Source organism: Canis lupus, chromosome 25 (assembly GCF_003254725.2).
Source record: "Canis lupus dingo isolate Sandy chromosome 25, ASM325472v2, whole genome shotgun sequence".
NCBI lineage: Eukaryota > Metazoa > Chordata > Mammalia > Carnivora > Canidae > Canis > Canis lupus.
Window position 1 is genome coordinate 45,570,249 of NC_064267.1, and position 8,353 is coordinate 45,578,601.

Sequence of the window (8,353 nt, forward strand, 5' to 3'; positions counted from 1 at the left end):
ATTTTAGGAGCTAAGGACTCACAAAGCGGCCATTCTTAGCATAATTATGTCACATGACTGTTTTAGATCAAAACGCAATGATTGTAGTTCCTTATTCTTAAAAAGACCATCAGTCCACGCAGCTTGGTGTCGAGTGTCTTTCCTTTTGTGACTTCTTTTAATAAAAAAAAAAGCACCTGGTGATTTAGGGATGAAAGGCAGTCCCCTCCCCACCACCAAAATGCCTCTGTGGATTCTTTTTCTCTAGACTTCTCAGTCCAGGGCATCGCTATAGCAAAGCCAGCTTTCTGTCCAAGCAGATATGCTAGGAAAGTACCCAAGGACAGAGGTCTGTGTTCCCAGGCCATTTGGCAATTGCTGCAGTTAGAGGCCCTGCTGGAGCCTGGCCTAGGAGGATTACAGGATGTGAGCATCCCCAAACCCAAACGCAGTCCCTTTCCAGCGAGACTGAACCCACTGTCAGTTCCACTGGTCTTCCGTGAAGATGTCACAGCTCCTGAGAACTATTTCCCAGAGGGATGATACACGAAGTCATTATCGGTCATTTGCACCTTCATTTAGAAGCGACTGCTTACTCCTGCTCTTGGCAAACTGCTCAGCTTCCTACAACTTCTCAATGTCTTCAGAGGCTAAAAACTGCCTTGGCCCCCCAATCTTCCCTATTTTTCAGAACCTTCCCGGATATTCCTCTATGCTTATTTTATTTCCACTTAAAGTTCAGCATGTCAAGTCATGAAAAAAATTCTGTTAGTGTTTTAAATCAATCACACCAAATTTGTGGCTTATTGTGAAAACTTGACATCTTTCCACTTCTGAGTTTTGTTCTGTGAGAATAAGCTATACATTTCCATTTACTAAAGTCCACTTCCATGACCCTTAATAGAGTTTAAGAGGACTTTTTCTTGCATAAGGGGTATATTTGGGATTTTAAAAAGTCATTTATTGATTTTTTTAAAGATTAAAAAAAATCTATTTATTCATGAGAGACACAGAGAGAGAAGCAGAGACACAGGCAGAGGGAGAGGCAGGCTCCATGTAGGGAGCCCGATGCAGGATTTGATCTCAAGACCCCAAGATCATGACCTGAGCTGAAAGCAGATACTCAACCACTGAGCCACCCAGGTGCCCTAGATATTTTCTTTCCGTTATTACAAATGAGATGTTTTGTCATTATATCTTATAATATACACTTGACTAATATATATTAGGTTTTTGGCCTGTTACAACAATTTTCATATTGTTTTTAATAGGTATCTCAGTTGCTATTCCAGAGTGTTTCATGTATACCGTATCACTTTTGGGAATAATATGAATTTTGACTTCCCCTCATTATTTTTCAGTGTCATTTCTTTCTTTTTCTTGTTTTCTTTGAGTATACTCCAGCAGGGTTAGACAACAACAGTATGGTGATAAGCATTCTGTATTATTCCTCACTTTGGTAGCATTCTGAGAAGCATTTCAGGGTTGCACAATTCAGTGCCATGCTGCCTTCTGGTCTGGTGTAAGTGGTATTTATATTTTCAGTTCTATTCAGGTTGCATCCATCATTCTGCTGCTAACATTTTATAACTCTTAAATTATATTGAGATTTCTCAAATGTCTTTTGAAATTTCTCTTATTTGAATTTAGAGTTGGAGACTTGAAATTTGTCTTCTTTGATAACAAAACATGGTGAGTCATGTTATTTTATTGCCTAAATTGAGCCATCCTTGCATTCCTGGAATGACCCCACTTAGCCATGGTTTGCTATTCTTTAAATGTGCTACTCAGATGCCAGTTGCTTCACTGAGGTTGTTAATATCACTTTTCATACGGGAGAGTGATATGGAGTCCCTTTGTGGGTCGTTGTGCCATCTTATCTGGTTTGGTATCCATGTTGTGAAACCCAACACGGCCTGCCCACGGCACACCTCCCTCTGCCCACCATCTCCCTGTGCGCTGGTCTAATAAAGGAACATCCATGGAGGGCAGGTGTGACTTCTTTAGTGGTCACAGCAGTATATTAACCACACAAAAGTAATTTAAATATTTCTGTAATCTGCCTTCCCCAAACATTTTTGCCAACACAGTTCTTCCACTGTCTTCTGGAAGGAGAGAATAGTAAGAAACAGACCTTGGCCTGAAATAGTCAATCCCTGCTTGGCAGCACTCATGGGTGCTGGGGTGGGAGTCTACTGGGTCATGTATCTGTCAGAGAAACTGATTTGTTCTGCAAATGTGTGCATGGGGATTGTGCATGCCATTCTCCTCATTGAGCACAGGCACTGCTGTTCTCTCACTCAGCCTGTGCCTTCTCTAAGCAGTCATGTTCCCTGGGGGTTAGAAGATCAGCAGGAAGAGAAACACTTAGCAGCAAAAATGGGCTCATCCACCTTGGCAACAGCAGAGACTTCAAAGATACAAACTGAGTGTGCAGGACCCCCAAGCTCTGCTCACTCACCGAGAGTGCAGGATCCCCAAGCTCCATTCACTCACTGAGCATGCAGGACCCCCAAGATCTGCTCGCTTACTGAGAGTGCAGGACCCCCAAGCTCCATTCACTCACTGAGAGTGCAGGACCCCCAAGCTCCTTTCACTCACTGAGAGTGCAGGACCCCCAGGCTCCATTCACTCACTGAGAGTGCAGGACCCCCAGGCTCTGCTCTCTCACTGAGGCTGATTCTAATTCCTTCAGGCCAGAATTCAGGTGAGAGACTTTCTATTAACCAAAGAGACTTCTTGGGTTTCCTTTGATCAGCACACATCTTTCCTCTCCCAGTTCCCACCTCTATAGAAACCCTGATGCAAGACAAACAGCAACAAACCTCTCCCTAAAAATGTCATTGTGCCACTCTGAGGCTGGCAGCGGGCAATTTTGGCCTCTCTCCAGAGACAGATGTGATTGGAGCCAATCTGTATGAGGTGACTCATGTGCTAGGGAATCATTAGCAGTGTGGATGAGCATATCAATGTTGTATTCTTGTGAGCCCCTGGGAACATGCACACCTCTCTATGGAGGGACATTTACCTCCCTTGTCCCTTCACAGCTTGGGTGAAAAATTGACCAGAGTTCCAACATTTAACATTCTTTTTAATTTTCCACCCTGGAATGTCTCGGAGTGGCTTGGCTTGTCGCCAACGCATCACACACCACACCCTTCTTCCCTTGTCCAGGGGACATGTGCAAAGAGAGCTGTACACTCACCTTTGGGTATACTCAGGTCTCACCTTTGGGGCTGCCTCAGCCTGAAAATTTGCTGGTGTCTTCCTCAAGCTTGGGACAACTTCCCAAGCTGTTTTGTGGGTCTTCTGTTTTGTTATTTTCTGTCCAGACTACAGCAGGAGATTTAATTTTGATCCTAAGATTAATTTTATATACATTTCACAATACATGGTTTGATTTCTTCGGTAACTATTGGGCATTAGTGGCTCAGGAGAAGTGGGACAAGGACAAGGTAAGAAACATTCCACAAAATGCTTTGCACTACAAATGCCAAGTTCCCAAGTTCTGGCCTTTTCTTTTCTTCTTTCTTTTTCTTTCTTTCTTTCTTTCTTTCTTTCTTTCTTTCTTTCTTTCTTTCTTTCTTTCTTCTTTCTTTCTTTTCTTTCTTCTTTCTTCTTTTTAAAGATTTTATTTATTTATTTATTCATGAGAGACAGAGAGAGATGGGCAGAGACATAAGCAGAGGGAGAGGCAAGCTCAGTGCAGGAAGCCAGATGCAGGACTCAATCCCAGGACCCCAGGATCATGCCCTGAGCCGAAAACAGATGCTCAACCACTGAGCCACCCAGGCATCCCAAGCTCTGGCCTTTCCAAATGAAGCTCAGCTTGATCAACTCTGAGTTTTCTGGACTTTCTCTTTCCTTCTTTATCTGTTGTCTTTCCTCAATACCCATCTTCTCCTTCTCTAGGCTGTGGTACCTTCTTCAGTGCTTCAGCAACCCCAAGAAAGGCAAATGAGGATTTTTCCATCTTGCTCAACTGTCCTATGGGAAGAACTCTGTTTATGTGAATGGTAGATTTTAAGGAGGGTCTGCGGGGCCCACTGTGGAAGAGTATGGGTAGAGTGAGAAGGAGAAGCCCAAAGGGGCTTCAGCTGGGGCCACAGCTGAGGTGAGCAGGCTTGGGGGCTGGGTGGGTGGGCTTTAGGTCTCAAGACACAAGGAGCCTAGAACATAGTGGGAGCCAGAGTCCCCTGGTCTTTCTGGAGATGATTGGTTAGACTTCTCCAGAGTGGTAGCCCACCACCCTTGTTATGTTGTATAGTTTCCTATGGTTGCCCTAGCTGCCACCCAAGGGCAAAAAACTTTGCAAAGTCAGAAGCCCAGCTGCAGTTGCCATGATGGCAGCTGTGGCCACTGGTCCATGCAGCACATGAAATCTTTAGCTGGGTTAAGGCAGTGAACTGCAAGAGGCTGCCAGCATCATATGCAGGCAAGTGAACATCGGTGGTCAAGAGAATTAGACACTTTGGAGGGATTATAACCTGCACCTCACTCTGGGAACTTTGAGAGACTGAATCCCAGATTTAATTTGCGACAACCTCCACCTCCTATGTTCCCTGGCTAGAGCTATTTCTACAGAACAGCAAGATGTCTCTGCTATATCTCTGAACTGTCATGGTTGCTGCAGTCCTGATTCCACCCACCAGCTCACCTTGCCAAAGGAATGGATCCCCCAGTGTAAAAGCCATCCTCCTGGAGATGCCAATAGGCAGAGGGAGAGAAGCTATCCAAAGCTGCTCATTCTTTTTTTTTTTTTTTTAAGATTTTTATTTATTTATTCATGAGAGAGAGAGAGAGAGAGGCAGAAACACAGGCCAGAGGGAGAAGCAGGCTTCATTCAGGGAGCCGGATGTGGGACTCAATCCTGGGTCTCCAGGATCACACCCTGGGCCGAAGGCGACACTAAACCATTGAGCCACCTGGGCTGCCCCAAAGCTGCTCATTCTGATGGATTTGCCAATAGAATTTACATGAGACAGCAAGAGGTCAGTGAGAGAAGCCATGGTTCTGAGACCCTCAGATTTCTCAAACTCACATGCTTGAGTTGGCATATTTGTCCAAGCCCCACATTTCTTCTGTCTTCCTTCCCCCTTTCAACTCCACTCTCATCTCTACCCTCCATGTTGCAAGGTCTTCTGCATCGGCCCTGGCAGGCCCCCAGAGCTGATTTCTCCCTTGCCCGGATCAGTAGTCTTCTCTCCCTCTTTGCGTTCTCATGCCCCTTACGTGTGGGATGCAGCATAGTGTTGATCCCAACGTCTATGATGGTTTCCATGCTCTCTTGCCTTGGCAGTAGATTGCTTCAGCCATTCTCCTTCCATGTTCCAAATCAGGCAAAGTATCAAACATTTATTTTCTTGTACCCGAGTCAGTGTTCACATGAGCTGAGGTTTCTCCCCACTGTCCTTTATTGTTTTGTTCTGTTTGGAGTGCAGGCCTATTTTATTCCAAATGGTGTCTATGCTTTTCTAAAATATGATTTGAATTTGACTGTTTTGCCATAGTTAATGGTCAGCTTTTCCAGTCAATATATTGCTCACTAATATGTTCGACCTGACTGGATCCTTGGGCTGGTGACAAGGAGGAAATCCCTTTTATAAAAAGATCCTGAACCAATGTCATGGGGCCAGCCACATTGAGAGGGTTTGGGTATTTATAACTATATTTGTTTCCTATTGCTGCTGAAACACAAACTTTGTAGCTTAAAATAACACAAGTGCATCATCTTGCAGGTCTGAAGGTTAGAAGTTCAAAATGTTTCTCCTGGGATAAAATCAAGATATTTTTAGCAGGACTGTGTTCCTTCTGGAGTCTCCAGAGAGGATTCATTTCCTTGCCTTTTTCGGCTTCCAGAGGCTGTCCTCCTCATTCACTGGCTTATAATCCCTTCTCTGTCTTCAAAGGACAAAACTCCAGTCTTCACTTCCATCCTTCATGGCCCTTTCTGGACCACCCTGCATCCGTCTTACAAGGAACCCCGTGATTCATTGGGTCCACCCAGATATTTTAGGATATCTTCATCTTGGGATCTTTAACTTAACCACATTGGCCACATCCCTATTACCTTATAAGGTAACACATTCACAGATCCTGGGGATTAGGATTTGGACACATCTGGGGGGCCATTACTCACCCTACCACAAAAACCAAACAGCCAAATAGCGATCATTTGGACGAGGCAGGCACTCTACGTGGATTGCGTCATGTAATTCTTAAAATAACCCTATTGGGTACCTATGACTATAACCATAATTTGACCAATGAGGAAGGCATGGCTTAGAGAAAACTTATCCTATTACTAGCAAGAGCTTACATCTCAGCTCTCTGAATTCTGTTTTCCCTTCCCTAAAAAAAATTTTTTAAAAAGTAAATAAATAAGTAAGTAAATAAACCTTTAGAAAGTTAATCAGTGGGTCTGACGTTCTCTCAGTAGATATGAAGCAAAGGCTAAATTGTTGGCCTGATGTGCCACTTTGGCCATCAAATGTTGCCAGTGTGGCTTCTTACAAAACCATTGCAAGCCCATCCTGCAGACCACCTACCCCTCAGATAAATGTGCATTAAGCAACTCTATAAGCCAAGCCAGGGAGCATGGTTCTCTGCATCAGCTACAGAGACTCCGTACACCTGGGGGTGGGGAAATTGTTTTACCCCAAAGCTCTGTGTTAAACACTCACGCTGTTGCCTGTCTATTTAATTCTTTTTAGACTGAAGGCCTGGAGTTTCTGGTTTATGAAATTAGATGAGAAGCCAGGTTCATTCCAAGTTTTCTTTTGCCCATGACCTTGGCATTCTTTCATTGGATATCCAAATAGACACTCCCTTGGCTTTGACTCAACAGAAAACTGGCATCCCTAAAAGCCAAACAAAACCTACCTCAGAAGAAAAAACAAAATTAGTGAGCAGATAAAACATCTGAGCCTTATTTTTCTCTGAACTAGGATGTGGCGGAGGTAATGGCTTTGTGGGTAAAGTGGAGGAGGGGAAGAAAAATGAGCTTTCTCTAGACTCCCAGCTGGTTCAGGGTGCTCAGAGCCAGAGGGCACTAGGTGGCAGACAGGATTTGCTAAGCTTGGCCCCTCGGGCCCGCGGTGAGGAGGGTGAGGCAGGTCCTCTTGGCTAACTAGGTCACAATGAAATTGGGAAATGTGTGTCGTTCTGTGCCCAGAAGCACAGGGGCTGTTGCTGCTTCGTCCAAGACAGCTCTGTGTGGTTGCAGCCACTGTGCAAGGCTGCTTGCTCTTTCCACCCTTCCTTCCTCTCCTTTGTCATGCGTTCCCCTGCTACCTCCCTTCAATGGGCCATTGTCTGCAGAGACATCAGCTGGTTTAACACCTGGTGGCTCCAAGGGTGGGTGTCCTACTGCTTCTCATTCCAAGGCACACATCAGGTTAGGGACATCTCATTTTCAACTCTCAAAGTGAGTTTTTATGCATGGCATATAATTGGTAATTATATTATATTATAAATGCGTATTACATACTAATATATATATGTTAGCACATGTCCTATTATACAGGCAAGACTCTTAGCTGAGTATCCCCACCTTCTCTCCCATCTCAGAGGTGCCTGGGGTTGAGCCTAGAATGGGGGAAGGGGATGGCCATAATCTTCTGTTCTTACACTAGCACTGCAAGCAGAAGGAGGGGACCAGACAGTTCTGGGGGGCTGGGTAGCTTTGCCCTGGGGCCTAGCACATGGTAAGTCTGGTTCTTCCACTCAAGGCTCTTTAGAAATAATGCTCTGTGCTCCTTTCTCTCCTGGGTTCCTTTGGCCTGGGCCTGGAGTAGACATAGCTCTACTCAGAATGGTCCCTGAGACCCCTCACTCATCCCCAGAGCAACCTGCATCACGCCTCCCCCTCCTTCTCCAGGTTCTCTTGCCCATCCATGCAGCCACACTGGTCTGATGTAAGATGACCCCATGCCAGCTGCCCTGGGTTCAGTAATGTTCCCTCAAAACTCATGTCTATCCAGAACCTCAGGATATGACTTTATTTGGAAATAGGATCTTTGCAGGTGTAATTAGTTAAGACGAGGTGAAGCTGGTTTCAGATGGATCCTAAGCCAGTGACTGGTGTCCTTATGGGGAAACAGAGACACAGAGACAGAGCAAGGAAGTCCATATGACGACGGAGCAATCTTTGGAGTTTTGTGCCTAGGAAACCAAGGAACGCCAAGGATTGCCAGAATGACCAAGAATTAGGAGAGAGGCCTGGACTCGATTCTCCCTCAGAGCCTCCAGAAGGAACCAAGCCTGTCAACACCTTGACTGGGGACTTCTGGCTTCCAGGACTCCTTCATTCTCTTAACTCTGCATAGGAAAGCAGTGGTGGGGCCTTTTCACATTCACATTGGTTCCCCAATCC